The sequence below is a fragment of the Budorcas taxicolor genome, chromosome X (genome assembly GCF_023091745.1).
Source record: "Budorcas taxicolor isolate Tak-1 chromosome X, Takin1.1, whole genome shotgun sequence".
In the NCBI taxonomy this organism is placed as follows: Eukaryota; Metazoa; Chordata; class Mammalia; order Artiodactyla; family Bovidae; genus Budorcas; species Budorcas taxicolor.
Genome location: NC_068935.1, coordinates 44,935,913 through 44,953,271, shown reverse-complemented (window position 1 = coordinate 44,953,271; position 17,359 = coordinate 44,935,913). Strand labels below are relative to the sequence as shown.

Here is a 17,359-nt window from a genome sequence, read left to right as displayed (position 1 = left end):
TCAAGATTGCTGTGAGAAATATCAATAACCTCAGATATTCTGATGACACCACCCTTATGGCAGAAAGCAAAGAAGAACTAAAGAGCCTCTTGATGAAAGTGAAAAGTGAAAGAGTGAAAAAGTTGGCTTAAAACTCAACATTTAGAAAACAAAGATCACGGCATCTGGTCCTATCACTTCATGGGAAATAGATGGGGAAACAGTGGAAACAGTGACAGACTTTATTTTGGGGGGCTCTAAAATCACTGAAAATGGTGACTGCAGCCATGAAATTAAAAGACGCTTGCTCTGTGGAAGAAAAGTTATGACCAACCTAGACAGCATATTAAAAAGCAGAGACATTAAATTTGCCAACCCAGGTCCATCTAGTCAAAGCTATGGTTTTTCCAGTAGTCATGTATGGATGTGAGAGTTGGACTATAAAGAAAACTGAGCACTGAAGGATTGATGCTTTTGAACTGTGGTGTTGGAGAAGACTCTTGAGAGTCCCTTGGACAGCAAGGAGATCCAACCAGTCCATCCTAAAGGAAATCAGCCCTGAATATCCATTGGAAGGACTGATGTTGAAGCTGAAACTCCAATACTTTGGCCACCTGATGCGAAGAGCTGACTCTTTTGAAAAGACCCTGATTCTGGGAAAGATTGAAGGCAGGAGCAGAAAAGGACAACAGAAGATGAGATGGCTGGATGGCATCACCTACTCAATGGACATGAGTTTGAGTAAATTCCGGGAGTGGTGATGGACCGGGAGGCCTGGCGTGCTGCAGTCCATGGGGTCGCAAAGAGTCGGACACAACTGAGCGACTGAACTGAACTGAACTGTGGCTTCTTTGCTACAATCTGTCTCCATCTTCACATTGCCTTCTGAGTCTCTGTGTGTCTTGTGTTCTTCTGTCTCATAATGATATTTGTGATCCCTCGGCCAGATATGACTTTACCTGCTGGTTCCAGTCCAAAGTTCTACCCTCATGTTCTCTATCCTTGGAAACTCAAGAATCCCTGAGTGGCACTTCCTTTATGGCATTTTCCTTAGAACATCTTCTGTTATAGTCCTAACCTTGTATACCTTCACCCTTACCATTTGTCTCTGAGCTCCAGGGAGGAAGCATGTGCTTTATGTTCAACTTCCAACTCAATCACTTACTAGTGTGTGTGACCTTAGGCAAGCTCTTTTAGTCATTTACTTTATACATATTTATTGAGTGTCTTCTATTTTCCACGCATCTTATCAAGTGCTAGGTATGCAGCAGTGAACAAACCCCCTGTGAGACATACCTTCTAGAGAGAAAGACAAACAGTAAATGAGATAAGAGTGAAATGTATTTTATATATTTATATGTGCTTACTCAGTCGTGTCCAACTCTTTGTGACCCCATGGACTGTAGCCCACCAGGCTCCTCTGTCCATGGGATTCTCCAGGCAGGAATACTCGAGCGGGTTGTCATGCCCTCTTCTGGGGTATCTTCTCAACCCAGGGATCGAACCAAGGCCTCCCACATTGCAGGTGGATTCTTTACCATCTGAGCCACCAGGAAAGCCAGGTATATATATTTACATACTTTATATCAAATAGTAACAAGAGATCTGGAGGAAAATGAAGCAGTAAGAGAGCTTAGAAAGCACGGGGTGGTGAGGAATTTGGAACAGAACTGTCAAGAAAGGTCTTACTGAGAAGGCGGCAGTTGAGAAATTTTGAGGTAATGAAGCCACTAGTCATGTGGTTATCAAGAAGAATGTCATCTCAAGCTGAAGAAATAGCATGAACAAATGTCTTGAGGTGAGATCATGCTTGAAATATGAAGTATGAGCTAGAGGGAGAATAAGAGAGGAGGAAGGTAAGTGAGAGGGAGAAAGTAAGAGATGAAGTCAAGGTGGTAAGGAGCAGAGTCCAGATCATAAAGGGCCTTGAGGACTTTGAGTTTTACTCTGAATGAGCCTGGGAGTCACTGGAGAATTTTGAGTAGAAGAATGACAGGATCTGGCTTACTAGCTGCTGGGTAGAGGAGATACTGCAAGGGGATGTGGTAAGCAGAAGATTGAATATATATACATCCCCAGCCAAGAATTCTATCTCCTGGTTATTCAATCAAATGCTAATCTGGGTAGCACTGTAAAAAGATTTTTCTAACATAAATGAAGTCCTAAATCAACTGACATTAAAATATGGGGATTGGGACTTCCCTGGCAGTCCACCGATTAAGAATCCACTTTCCAATGCAGGGGATTCAGGTTTCATCCCTGGTTGGGAAACTAAGATCTTATATGCCACAGGGCAACTAAGCCCATGTGCCACAACTCAAGAAGCTTGCACACGGCAACAAAGACCCCATGTAGCCTAAATAAATAAATAAATAAAATCTAAGCTTTAAAAAAATAAATCATGGAGATTATCAGGGTGGGCTGGACCCAATCAAGTAAGCCCTTTCTCTGGGTGGTAGCAGAAGAGGAATTCAGAGAGATCTGAGAAACACAAGTCTTTGATGTATTCGATGTGCCATTGCTGAATTTGAAGATGTAGGGACCACATGGGAAGGAATGTGGTTGGTCTTTAGTTCTCCCCCTGACAATGACCAGCAAGGAAATGGGGACCTTGGACCTACAGCCACAAATATATGGATTCTTCCAACAGCCTGAATGACCTGGGAAACAGATTCTTCCTCAGAGCTTCCAGGTAAGAATCCAGTCTGGTTGACACCTCAACTTTGGCCTTGTGAGATCCTAAGCAGAAAACTCAGCCAAACCCTCCAGACTCCTGACATATACAAGACTGTGAGATAATATATGAATGTTATTTTAAGCTGCTCAAAGTGTTAGTTGCTCAGTCGTGTCTAACTCTTTTTGACCCCTTGGACTCTAGCCTGCTGCCAGGCTCCTCTGTCCATGGAACTCTCCAAGAAAGAATATTGGAGCAGGTAGCCATTCCCTTCTCCAGGGGATTTCCCAACACAGGGATCAAACCCAGGTCTCCTGCATTACAGGCAGATTCTTTACCATCTGAGCCACCAGGGAAGCCCATTTTAAGCTGCTATGTTTGATTTGTTATGCAGCAATAGGGGGCAAGAGAAGAAGCTTGGAAACCAGTTAAGAAGAACAATTACTATCAATGGTAGCAATTTAGATAAGAGAGGACAGTAGTTCAGGCCAAAATCAGAGCCATGGAGATGGACAGAAATAGTGCAATTCCAGATGTATTTTGAACATGTGAGAAAGAAGTTTTTGATCCAAGAGCAGGAAGAATAGAGATTCCCAAGACAGGAGGGAAGAAGGCAGGGCACAGCCATTAATAGAATGACAGCCACTGAGAAGAACAGGAAAAGTTAAGACTCTTAGAACCAGCTTGGTCCAAGATGGCAGATGTATCTTCCACTGAACCTTGAGCCTCACTATATGCTCACAGTATACATTTGCTGTTGTTATTCAGTTGCTAAGTCGTGTTGGACTCTTTATGATCCCATGGACTGCAGCACGCCAGGCCTCCCTGTCGTTCACCATTTCCTGGAGGTTGCTCAAATTCATGTCCATTGAGTTGTACATTAGCATGCTAAATAACACACAGACAGGTCATAAAATGCCAAAAAGTGGTCGGTGGCCCAATTCCTGGAAATCTCCTCCCCTTCCCTCAAAACAATTGGAATAATCCTCCCATTTATTAGTCTATGAAATTACCCAGCCCATAAAAACCACACCCACACCCTGGGTCTATTCTCACTGTCTGAGACTGACCACACTCTGCCCATGGAATGTGCATCTCTCTAAATAAACCTTCTTTCATTTTACTATGGGTCAGTGTAAAATTTCCTGTGCAAAGCCTAGGACCCTCACCTGATGGCCCATCCCATCTCATTGGAGATCTGGGACATGACCACCCTCTCGCACCTCATTTTCCTGCAACAATCTCATCAACTCAGATTGGGAAGATAAGGAAAAAGCATTTTAAGGGAAGGGGAACTCCATTCAGGACATAAATCTGAGATGCCTATTCAACAAATATGGTGGGATCTAAATATGGTGGTGCCATAAAACTAAATGAGATCAAATCTAGACCAAGAAGAGATCCAAAGACCAAGCCCTGGGGTACTCCAGAGTTAGGTCAGGAAGATAAATCCACAAAAGAGTATGAGAAAGAGCAGCAGTTAGTTTCTCTCAGCTTCCTCCTCTGTACAATAGGGATACAAATAGTACTTCTATAGAGTCACTGAGGGCTTCCCTGATGGCTCAGATGGTAAAGAATTCACCTGCAATGCAGGACACCTGGGTTCAATCCCTGGGTTGGGAATATCCCCTGGAGAATGAAACAGCTACCCACTCCAGTATTCTTGCCTGGAGAATTCCACGGACAGAGTAGCCTGGCAGGCTATATTCCAAGGGGTCACAGAGTCAGACACAACTGAGTGACTTTCACTTAGAGTCACTGAATTAAGTAATGGGTCTTTTAAAATATTTACTTATCTATTTAGGCTCCACCAGGTCTTAGTTGCAGCATACAGGAATCTTTGATCTTCTTTGCAGCATGTGAACATTCAGTTGTGGCATGTGGGATCTAGCTCCCTGACAAGGGATGGAACCCAAGCCCCCTGCATTGGGAACACAGAGTCTTAGCCACTGGACATCCAGGGAAGTCCCAAGTAATGGGTTTTTAAGAACGTAGAACAGTGCCTGGTACATTGGATGCATTCAACAAATGTTAGTGATTATTCAACAGGGCAGAGGCCATCTTTCATTTATCCTTTATCCTTGTCACCTCCACCTCTCTGCCTCCATCCCCACCACCTCACCAGCACCAATGCAGGGCTTTGTACACAATCATCACTAGATTGATCGATATCTACTAAAGTGAATTTAATACTCCATCATAGTGTTCTAAAGCTGGGATTACTTTTTCAAGCTGAGTGAAATGAGCAAATCCATATGGCCATTTGCAACTCAGGATTTGGGGAGCCAAGGGCAAGAGAAACTGTCAAAAAACGAATTCCTTCATTTTGGCAAGTGGCTTCTGTCATTAAGCCACAGCCATGCTGACGACTCTACACACACAGCTTTTCTCCCTAGATTTCCATTCTGGAGCAGTCGTAAGTGGAAACAACACAACAACAGAGAGAAAACCGATTCTGTTGACAAGACAAGGCCACAGATACTTAGTTTTCAAATGAAATATCCCTGTAGGGTTTACTTATTTTCTGTTTGGAATCATTTCTTCAGACCCTCAAGATATTTATAAACTCCTAACTGAAAAATACTGCCCATGGTAGGTCATAATTCTTTGACATGTGCTTTGTGGTTTCAAACAGTGACCTGAACAGTGGCTACTGGGAATACTGGTGCATTTCCCTCCTAACTCCTCCTCTGAGACTTATTTACTGAAATGCTTTATTGCCTCTGTACTGAGAATAATTTAAAACTGCAGTTAAGCCTGTAGTGGTTAAGTAAAAGCATGCATCATTTGGACTGAATTTGTTGAGAATGAATCAACTGTTCACTATCTGCCGTGAAATTTTGAAAATTCTAGGCAATTAGCTCCTTGAAAAGAAAAACTGTTCTAATTTACTCGGCTGCACAGAAATGTACTCAGAAGTGCTGTTCAAAGCCTTAACGTTTGCCTTCTGTGTTTTAAGGTAACTGTTCCAATCTCAGGAAAGTGTGTGAATTTAATTAATGGTATCCAAACAAAAGAAGCATTTCCAAAGTGCTCCAATCCATATGAGACCAATATGTTGACTTGTTGATGTGAATTTAATTAGTGTCTTCAAGCATTAACTCCAAAAGCCCCTTTTATCTAATCATCACATTTATATAAACCATTAGCACGTAGTACTTGTTTTGAAATGCTTTGCTACATAATCCAAACTGTTGTCCTACCCTGGGAGAGTCTCTAATAAACCCAGTATATTTCGACAGAGAAACTTTTGTACCCACATCAAGGTAAATTTAGGCTCAACTGTTGCACAGAAAGTAACTTAAAACTGGTCTTTAAGCATGAGGAACGGAAGTGATTTAGTGCTTGTTCTGCTTTTCCACCACCTTCTGTCATGAATAAAAAGGAGGAAATCAGATTGGGCTAGCTTAACCAGTCTCTCAGGAAGCAGCCTGAGTGAATGACTAAACTGAGTCCCAGGGCTCCGTGCTGCACAGTGACAATGACTGAAGAAGTCGGTTCGTCGGGCAATATTGACTTGACAGCTTTAGGCGAAGAAATACCACTCTTGGGTGTGCCAGGAACAATTTTCAGTAATAATTACATTTATCTTCCAGTGACTCCTTTTCCCTGTCTCTCAAAAAAAAAGTTCTTAAAAACAAAAAAAAGAATTTTAATATGGCTTTCAGTAACCACTGTAATGACTCTCTGGCCCTAAAATTTGACTGTGTGGATCACAATAAACTGTGGAAAATTCTGAAAGAGATGGGAATACCAGACCACCTGACCTGCCTCTTGAGAAACCTATATACAGGTCAGAAAGCAACAGTTAGAACTGGACATGGAACAACAGACTGGTTCCAAATAGGAAAAGGAGTACATCAAGGCTGTATATTGTCACCCTGCTATTTTAACTTATATGCAGAGTACATCATGAGAAATGCTGGGATGGATGAAGCACAAGCTGGAATCAAGATTGCTGGGAGAAATATGAATAACCTCAGATATGCAGATAACACCACCCTTAGGAGAAGAATTAAAGAGCCTTTTGATGAACGTGAAAGAGGAGAGTGAAAAAGTTTGTTTAAAGCTCAACATTCAGAAAACTAAGATCATGGCATCCAGTCCCATCACTTATGGCAAATAGATGGGGAAACAGTGGAAACAGTGGCTGACTTTATATTTTGGGGCTCCAAAATCACTGCAGATGGTGATTGCAGCCATGAAATTAAAAGATGCTTACTCCTTGGAAGGAAAGTTATGACCAACCTAGACAGCATATTAAGGAAGCAGAGACATTACTTTGTCAGCAAAGGTCCATCTAGTCAAGCCTATTGTTTTTCCAGTAGTCATGTATGGATGTGAGAGTTGGACTATAAAGAAAGCTGAGCACTGAAGAATTGATGCTTTTGAACTGTGGTGTTGGAGAAGACTCTTGAGAGTCCCTTGGACTGCAAAGAGATCCAACCAGTCCATCCTAAAGGAAATCAGTCCTGAATGTTCATTGTAAGGACTGATGCTGAAGCTGAAGCTCCATTATTTTGGCCACCTGATACAAGAACTGACTCATTTGAAAAGACCCTGATGTTGGGAAAGATTGAAGGCAGGAAGAGAAGGGGATGACAGTGGATGAGATGGTTAGATGGCATCACCAACTCAATGAACATGAGTTTGGGTAAACTCCAGGAGTTGGTGATGGACAGGGAGGCCTGGCATGCTGCGGTTCACAGGGTCACAAAGAGTTGGACACAACTGAGTGACTGAACTGAACTGATCGTGGTGGTGATTTAACTCTTTAGAATCAACACAATAAGAAGCCAGCCTTTTGGAGTGTAGCCTGAGATCCAAGACAGGAAGGTAACGGGCCAGTAGCAAGCAGGCTCTGAGGTCAGACTGAACTGGGTTCAAATCCCAGCTCTGCCCTTACTCTGTGACCTTGCACATGTCACTTACATTTCTGTACCTCAGTTTATTCATCTGTAAAGTAGGGATAAAACTAGTAATCCCTGTTTGAGTGTGCTAGGGTACTGTGTTACCACAGTGCCAAAAACTGAGTGACTTAAACAACAGAAAGGTATTTGTCTCACAGTTCAGCCAGCCAGAAGTCTTAAGACTTGTTAGCAGGGTTGTTCCTTATGAGGCCTCTGAGGGAAGCATCTAGTCCAGACCTCTCTGCCTGGCTTGGTGATGGCCATCTTATTCCTGTGTCTCTTCACATCAACTTCCCTTTATGTCTGTCTGTCTTTGTCTCCAAATGTCCTCTTTTCATAAGGACAGGGATCATATTAAATTGCAGCCCACCTTCACAACCTCATTTTAACTTGATTCCCTCTACAAAGGCCCTATTTCCAACTAAGGACACATTCTGAGGTACTGTAGGTTAGGTCTGCAACATGTAGATTTTGGGGGAAGACAGTTTAACCAAGAACATTCCGCAAGCAGGTGCTGTGAGGATGTGATGAGATAATATATGCAGCTAGCATAATTTAGCATAGGTTCTGGCTAATATAAGCACTAAAAAAAAACTAGTTAATATCAGGCACTGTAGGGGTCCATACTTACTGATTTTATGGGCTTAGATAATTTTTAGTAAAGATGAAATCAATAACTATCACCGCCCCCCACCACCATCGCTAAAGAATACTTCCTTCAACAAGTACAGATGGTCAAGGTGAGAAATGCTAAAGCATTGCAAAAAGTAATGAGGGGGACAAACTTGGGCAGTGAGGTACCTTGAAAGTAGAAACTGAATCTAAGGTAGAAGGAAATGATAAAAATTCCTCACCTAACAGACTGCAAAATCAATTGTTGGATCATTAAGCAATCTTGGGATGGTGTAAGATACTTTGAAGATGACTTCAGTCTAGAAAAAAACAGCAAGCATTTTAACAGACTAGTCAAAAACCCCAGAATGACAAGGCTAGAAGACCTTAGTCCCATGGTCTGTTCTATGGAAAGACTGGAGTTCAAGTGCAATCTGAATCGTTGCCTTATAGCCAAAGGAACAATAGGCTCTGCTATGGTAAATTTGTCAGGTTACTCTTTCAACAATGTGTATTCATAAGCACAGGACATGTGGCCTGATCATAAAGAAAGTAGATGGAATTTCTTATACCTTTCTATATACACGTTTGCTTAGGCAAGGAAAACGGGTCCATGGAGACTGGAAGAAAATGGCCACCAACAGAGTCAATTCTGATTGTACAGTTGAAAAAGGAACTGTGTGGCAGAAGAAATGTAAAGCTACCAGTAAAGAAACTTGCTTCTAGACCTAGACCTGCTACTAACTAGCTTTGTAACTTTGTTTAAATCACTTCTCTCTGGGCCTCACTGAAAAAAGGGGATTGGGTTGGATAACTGCTACATTTCTGTGTCTTGGTTGATAATTAACTCTTTTATACAATAAAGCAATAAATAATACACTCTAAACTATTAGCAGTGGTTCTGGGAACTGCAGACTTCACAGTGTAATTACAACTTCCCATAATGTCTATGTACTACCAAATAGAGTTAAAGTTTCAGAAGACAACCCCACTCTCTTGAGAACCTTTGCCAACTGCCATTTTCTTTCATATAACAGATGCCCCATTTTCTTCCTATGCATCTTATCTTAGTAAATGACACCTTCCTCCACTTCATACTTCTGGGAGTTATCCTTCATCCCCAAATCTGGGCGATATCCTTCATCCCACCCTCTCAATCCCCACAACCAGCCAACTACCAATTCTCATTCACTCTACTTCCTAAATATGTCTCAGATCTATTTACTTTTACCAACTCTACTGCCACTAACTTAGTCCAAGCCACTTACCTACTTCAAGTCACTAACCTAGTCCAAGCTACATCATCTGGGCTGTGACAATAGTCTTCTTCATTGATCTACACACTTCTACCCATGCCCACTCTTCCCAGTCCATCTTCCACGTAACAACCCAAGGGATCTTTTTTTCTAAGTTCTCATAGCACTTCCCCATGGAAGTGGGGAAGCACTTACTTTATTCTGCAAAAATAGCACTTCACATATTGTCACACCCTTTATTGTATACATATCTACCTCTTCCACTAGGTTGCAAAATTGTAGAGATGAGGAGCTGGATCTTACACATTTTTCTACTCAGGATATTTAGTACTTAAAAATACTAAGGTAAAGAAAATTGAACCAAATTTTAATAAATAATATCAACAAAATTACATAATATTACAGTGTTCGTAAATATGTAGTTGGCATATATGAATGTGTGCTCATATTATACAAATATACTAAAATGTTAAGGATAATTTATTCAGTGAGGTAAGGTTATGGGTTATACTGTGTATTCTGTAACTGTTTTGTAAATTTTCTTTTATAACTATTGAGATGTAAATATAAAACTGTACATAATTAATACAACTTGATGAGTTGGATATACACATATACACATGAGACCATTATCAAAATCAAGGTAAAAAGCATTTTCATCACCTCCAAAAGTTTCCTTGTGTCCCTCTTCTTTTGTAGGGAGTGGAGGTATGGACACAACATGCAAATCATATCACATTACATCCTTTCTTAACCCCGCCTCCAGTGGCTTCCCACTGCACTTAGAATAAAACCCAAACATAACTCAGACCTCTGTTTCCTCATCTCTCCAGGACCCCATCATCTCTCACCTGGACCTGCTTCTCCCCAACTCATGCCTCATATTCCATTTTCTATACAGAGTCAATGATCTTTTTAAAATACAACATGAATTTGTCAATCTCATGATTAAGACCCTATCATGGTTCCCTATTATCTATTGGGTTAAGTCCCAACTCCTTCAATTCAGTTCAATACACTCCCTCAGTCGTATCCAACTCTTTATGACCCCATGGACTGCAGCACGCCAGGCTTCCCTGTCCATCACCAACTCCCGGAGCTTACTCAGACTCATATCCATCGAGTCAGGTGATGCCACTCAACTATCTCATCCTTTGCCGTCCCCTTCTCCTCCTGCCTTCAATCTTTCCCAGAATCAGGGTCTTTTCAAATGAGTCAGTTCTTCACATCAAGTGGCCAAAGTATTGGAGTTTCAGCTTCAGCATCAGTCCTTCCAATGAACATTCAGGACTGATCTCCTTTAGGATGGACTGGTTGGATCTCCTTGTGGTCCAAGGGACTCTCAAGAGTCTTCTCCAACACCACAGTTCAAAAGCATCAATTCTTCAGTGCTCAGTTTTCTTTATAGTCCAACTCTCACATCCATACATGACTACTGGAAAAACCATAGCTTTGACTAGAAGGACCTTTGTTGGCAAAGTAATGTCTCTGCTTTTCAATACACTGGCATAATTTTTCTTCCAAGGAGCAAGCACCCAACTCCTTAGCTTCCAAGGAGAAAGTACCCAACTCCTTATCTTGGTATTTAAGGGCTTTTCATAGTTTGCCCAACATTTTCCCCCCGATCATACCATCTATTTCATCAGCCTCACCTTTGGACATTCACTTTCACCTTTACTTTGTCCTAACTATAACAAATCTCTTATTTTTCCTTTGTTTTAAATTCTATTGTGGAAAATTTCAGATGTACACAAAAATAGAAAGAATAGGACAATTAATCTCCTAATATCTATCATTGTACTTCAAAATTATCCACTCTCTGTCATTCTTGTTTTGTCTATTTGGTCTCCTCCCTACCCCACAGACTTTTATCTTTCTGGAGCATTTTGGAGCAAACCCCAGATTTCACATACACTCACCTGTCAATATTCAAGTGGGCAGTTCTCACAGAGGAGAACTCACCAACCTGCTTGGTGTTCTCCAAATATGTCTACTCTTCCCTGTGTCTTTGCACAGTGTGTTCTTTCTGCCTATTGTGGGCTTGGTTCCCTTACTTCACCTGACAAACTGCTAGGTACCATTCAAGGCCCACCTCAAATGTTAGTCTCTCTGTAAAAACTTCCCTGCCTCTCCCCTGTGCTCCCACAGTATTTTGTAATATGCTACACATTTACTGATGAAATAGAAATATAAAATAATAAGTATGGTGGTGGTGGTTTAGTCACTAAGTCATGTCCAACACTTTGCAACCCCACGGACTGTAAGGCCTCCAGGTTCTTCTGTCTATGGGATTTCCCAGCCAAGAATACTGGGGTGGGTTGCCATTTCCTTCTCTAATACATAAGTATAGCTCATATTAAATTATATTAATAGATCATATAATGCTACTGTATATTTCCTATTTCAAAAAACATTATAAAAATAGAATATGATATCTGGCCTATCAAATACCTATTGTATTCAAATTCTGTGTTATTGTGCCTTTCTCCCCTACTAAAGGGGAAGCCCTTTGAGACAGAGATTGTTTCTGTTTCTTTCTTTTCTCACAGCTTGAGCCCACCATGTTTGTACTCAGCACCTAGCAGTGTTTGGTACACAGGATTGATTTGCAAATATTTGTTGCTGCTAAGTCACTTCAGTCGTGTCTGACTCTGTGCGACCCCATAGATGGCAGCCCACCAGCCTCCCCCGTCCCTGGGATTCTCCAGGCAAGAACACTGGAGTGGGTTGCCATTTCCTTCTCCAATGCATGACAGTGAAAAGTGAAAGTGAAGTCACTTAGTCGTGTCCAACTCTTCGGGACTCCATGGACTGCAGCCCACCAGGCTCCTCCATCCATGGGATTTTCTAGGCAAGAGTACTGGAGTGGGGTGCCATTGCCTTCTCTGAAATATTTGTTAAATTAATATATTAATCAGGTATAGTATCACAAAAAGCATATAGAAATTAGAGTTTAACAATTTACAATAGCCAAGACTTGGAAGAAACCAAAATGTCCATCAACAGAAGAATGGATAAAGAAGATATGGTATATATACACAATGGGGTAGGCATGTGTGCATGCCAAGTCACTTCAGTCATGTTTGACTCTTTGCGATCCCATGAACTGTAGCCCACCAGGTTCCTCTTTCCATGGGATTCTCCAGGCAAGAATGTTGAAGTGGGCTGCCATGCCCTCCTCCAGGGGGTCCTCCCAACCCAGGGATCAAACCCAAGTCTCTTATGTCTCCTGCATTGGCAGGAGGGTTCTTTACCACTAGCACCACCCAGTAAGGCCAATGGAATATTGCTAAGCCATTTAAAAAAAGAAAATAATGCCATCTGCAGCAATATAGATGGACCTAGAGACTATCACACTAAGTGAAGTAAGCCAGCCAGAAAAAAGATAAATGATATTGCTTATATGTGGAATCTAAAAAAAAAAAAAAAAAAAGATATGAAAGAACTTATTTACAAAACAGAAATAGATCTACAGACTTAGAAAACAAACTTATGGTTACCAAAGGGGAAAAGGAGGGGAATAAATTAGGAATCTGGAACTAACAGATACATTCTACTATATATCCTAAAAACAACAGGGACCTACTATACAGCACAGGAAACTATACTCAATATTTTGTAATACTTATAAGGGAAGAGAATCTGAAAAAGAATATACGTTTGCATCTATGTAATGAAGGACAGGGAACCCTGGCATGCATGGGGTTGCAGTGAGTCACACGTGACTTAGCAGCTGCTGCTGCTGCTGCTAAGTCACTTCAGTCGTGTTCGACTCTGTGCAACCCCATAGATGGCAGCCCACCAGGCTCCCCTGTCCCTGGGATTCTCCAGGCAAGAACACTAGAGTGGGTTGCCATTTCCTTCTCCAATGTATGAAAGTGAAAAGTGAAAGTGAAGTAGCTCAGTCATGTCCAACTCTTCACAACTCCATGGACTATAGCCCACCAGGCTCCTCCATCCATGGGATTTTCCAGGCAAGAGTACTGGAGTGGGGTGCCATTGCCTTCTCCAGACTTAGCAACTGAACAATAGCAAATATGCACATACACACACACACACACACACACACACACACACATATATATATATATATATATATATATATATATATATTAGTTATATGTATATGTAACTGAATCACTATGCTGTACACCTGAAACTAACCTAACACTGTAAATCAACTCTACTTCAATTTTTTTAAGTTAGAAATTTAAAAAATATTAATTTGGAGTTCAACAGACTTGGATTTAAGTTCCGGTTCCAGCAGTTATTTACAAGCTATCTTACCACTCTGAGCCTTGATTTCTCATTTGGCAATTGGCATAGTAATGCCTGTGTATGTTAGTTACCCAGTTGTGTCTGACTCTTTCTGACCCCATCAATAGTAGCCCATCAGGCTCTTCTGTCCATGGAATTTCCCAGGCAAGAATGCTGGAGTGGGTTGCCATTCCCTTCTCTAGGGGATCTTCCTGACCTAGGGATTGAACCTGGGTCTTCTGCATTGCAGGTGGATGCTTTACCACCTGAGCCACCAGGGAAGCCCATAGTAATGCCTACATCCCTGTATTGTGTGTGTGTGGGAGGGGGGTAAGTAAATAGTAACACAGTAGTAAATTCAAAAGCAATCACTACATACAAAAACCTTCCACGTGTACAGAAACAACAACAAATATGCAACATGACCTAAGGCATAGTGTTTCACACAATGCCTAGCATATAGAAAGTTCTCAGTGGTTGCAAGCTATTATCATTACGCTTGGCGATGAGGCTGCTGCCAGCCACCCTACTTATTCATTCACCTTTGTGTGTGGGAGAAGTGATTGATGGATAACCAAGCAGCTCAGCCCATGCAACAACTGTTCTTCATTTGTTGGTTCCATGGTTGTGTGACTGCTGCTTGCACTCTCTTATGTCTGCAGTTTATCAGCCATTGAAAATATTCCATACGGAGAAGGTCCTAAGATGGCGGAGGAATAGGATGAGGAGACCACTTTCTCCCCCACAAATTCATCAAAAGATCGTTTAAACGCTGAGCAAATACCACAAAACAACTTCTGAACGCTGGCAGAGGACACCAGGTACCCAGAAAGGCAGCCCATTGTCTTCAAAAGGAGGTAGGACAAAATATAAAAGATATAAAGAAACACAAAAGAATTAGGGGCACAGACCCATCCCGGGGAGGGAGTCTTAAAAGAGGAGAAGTTTCCAAACACCAGGAAACCCTCTCACCAGCGTGTCTGTGGGAAGTTTTGGAATCTCAGAGGGCATTACAACTGGGAGGAAAAAATAAATAAAACCCACAGATTAGGCGCCTAACTGCAACTCCCAGCAGAGAAGTAGCCCAGACTCTCCCGTCCACCACCAGCAAGCGGGGACTGAACAGGGAGGTGCAGGCTGCATTGCTTAGGGTAAGGACCAGGCCTGAATGTCCTGAGGGCAATCTGAGGGAGCTAACATGAGATAGCAACCCAAACCATGGGATAGCCAGAGAGGAAAAAAAGAAGAGGAGAGAGAGAGAGAACTTTCCTGCGAAAAGCTCTAACCTAAGGCACTGCCAGCCCACTCACAGAACAAAAAACTGAGCGAATACCAGAGGAGAGTTAGCTGGCTGCGGACCATCCCATCCCCCGCCAGAGGCAGGGAGGCAGGCGGGCAACAGCCAGAGCTGGAAGGAAAGGGGCATCCTCTACCAAACTATAAGCAGGCTCGCAGTTGCTAATCAAGTCTTCCTGGATTCCTGGATGGTTGACATCTATCAGGAGGGTCGCAGCCTGAGATGAGCACCCCAGAAGAGACACACGGCACACATGAGACGGCGCTCCCACTGCGCACCCAGGAAACCGAGCAGCTGGGACCGGGGAGGTGATAAGACGTACAGCCCATGTGGGAAGAGAGCGGTCGCCAAGCACGTGGTCACCTGAGCTGCTTGGACCTAGGAAGGGCACAAAACGCAGGCCCAACTGAGTCTGTGCCTTTGTGGAGTACCCGAGAACCTGAACCTGAGCGGCGTAGATCTGGGAAGTGCACACAACCCAGGTCCTGCCTTAGCCTCTTCCCCAGCAGAGCAGCATGGAGCCTGAGCAGTGCAGACTGGGAAAGCACACATGCCATGAGCAAGGGCAAACCCAGTGTAGCCCAGACATTGCGAGCGCTCCCCACACATGCCAGTGATACTTGTTTGCAGTGTTCCTCCCTCCCCGCAGCACAAATGAACAAGTGAGCCTAAATAATTGACCACTTCCACCCCCTTGTGTCAGGGTGGAAGTTAGATACTGAACAGACTTGCTAACAGAGGAAGTCAAAATAAACAAAGAAGAGGGAACAGCTCTGGAAGTGACAGGTGCAACAGATTAAAACCCTGTAGTTAGCACTGACTACATGGGAAGGGACCTATAGACCTTGAGAAGAAGTATAAGGTGGAAAAAGGAACTATCGGAAACTGAACTGACAACACACTGCCTTCAACAGCTCCAGAGAAATTCCTAGATATATTTTACTATTATCATTTTTCAATTTTTTAAAAAATTTTAAGTCCTTTATTACTCCCATAATTTTCATTTTTAAAACCTACTATTACCTTGAGAAAAAAAAGACCCTAATTTTAAAGCAAATTTCATATTTTTTATATACCTTTTGCAATTTTGTTCTTTTAATATTGGATTTTCAAGAGTCTAACCTCTACTCTAGATTTATAATCTTTGCTTTTGGGTATTGGTTATCAATTCTGTACCTTCAAGAATCCAATATTCAGTACCCATTTTTACTTAGGAGTGTGATTGCTGGCTTGGTTGCTTTCTCCCCTTTTGACTCTCCTTTTTCTCCCCCAGGTCACCTTTCTCTCCTCCCTCTGCCTTGTCTTCTTTACTTAACTCTGTGAATCTCTTTGGGTGTTCCAGGCTGTGGAGAAAACTTAGGGAACTGATCACAGGCTAGATTGGTCTCTCTCCTTTTGACTCCCCTTCCTTTCCTCCTGGTCACCTCTAATTCCCTCCTCCCTCTTCTCTTCTTCATGTAACTCTGTGAACCTCTCTGGGTGTCCCTCACTGTGGAGAAGCTTTTCACCATTAACTTAGATGTTTTGTCATCAGTGCTGTATGGATGGACAAGTCTTGAGGCTACTACAAGAATAAGACTGAAAGACAGAGGCGGGAGGCCTAAATCCAAAAGTTGAGAATACCAGAAATCTCCTGACTCTAGGGACCATTAATCAACAAAAACTCATCCAAAAGCCTCTATACCTACACTGAAACCAAGCTCCACCCAAGAGCCAACAAGTTTCAGAGCAAAACATACCTAGCTAATTCTCCAACAAAGCAGGAACATAACCCTGAGCACAAAAATACAAGCGGCCAAAAGTCACACTAAACCCATAGACACCTCAAAACTCACTTCTGGACACCTCATTGCACTCCAGAGAAAAGAGATCCAGCTCCACCCACCAGAACACCCACGCAAGATTCCCTAACCAGGAAACCTTGACAAGACACTCATCCAACCCCACCCACAGGGAGGAACCTCTGCAATAAAAAGGAACTAAAAACATCCAGCATACAGAAAGGCCACCCCAAACACAGCAACCTAAACAATATGAAAAGGCAGAGAAATAGTCAGCAGGTAAAGGAACAGGATAAAAGCCCACCAAGCCAAACAAAAGAAGAGGAGATAGGGAGTCTACCTGAAAAAGAATTCAGAATAATGATAGTAAAACTAATCCAAAATTTTGAAAACAAATGGAGTTACAGATAAATAGTCTGGAGACAAGGAGTGAGACAATGCAAGAAAAGTTTAACAAGGACATAGAAGAAATTTTTTAAAAAATCAATCAATAATGAATAATGCAATAGCTGAGATCAAAAGCACTCTGGAGGGAACCAATAGTAGAATAACTGAGGCAGAAGATAGGATAAGTGAGGTGGAAGATAGAATGG

At 42.2% G+C, this 17,359-nt stretch overlaps 1 pseudogene; it reads right to left on the bottom strand.

Annotated features, from left to right (window-relative positions):
- Positions 1-16,189, bottom strand: part of LOC128069416 (protein shisa-2 homolog) — a 42,683-nt pseudogene extending 26,494 nt beyond the window's left edge.
- Positions 16,190-17,359: the final 1,170 nt, after the last annotated feature.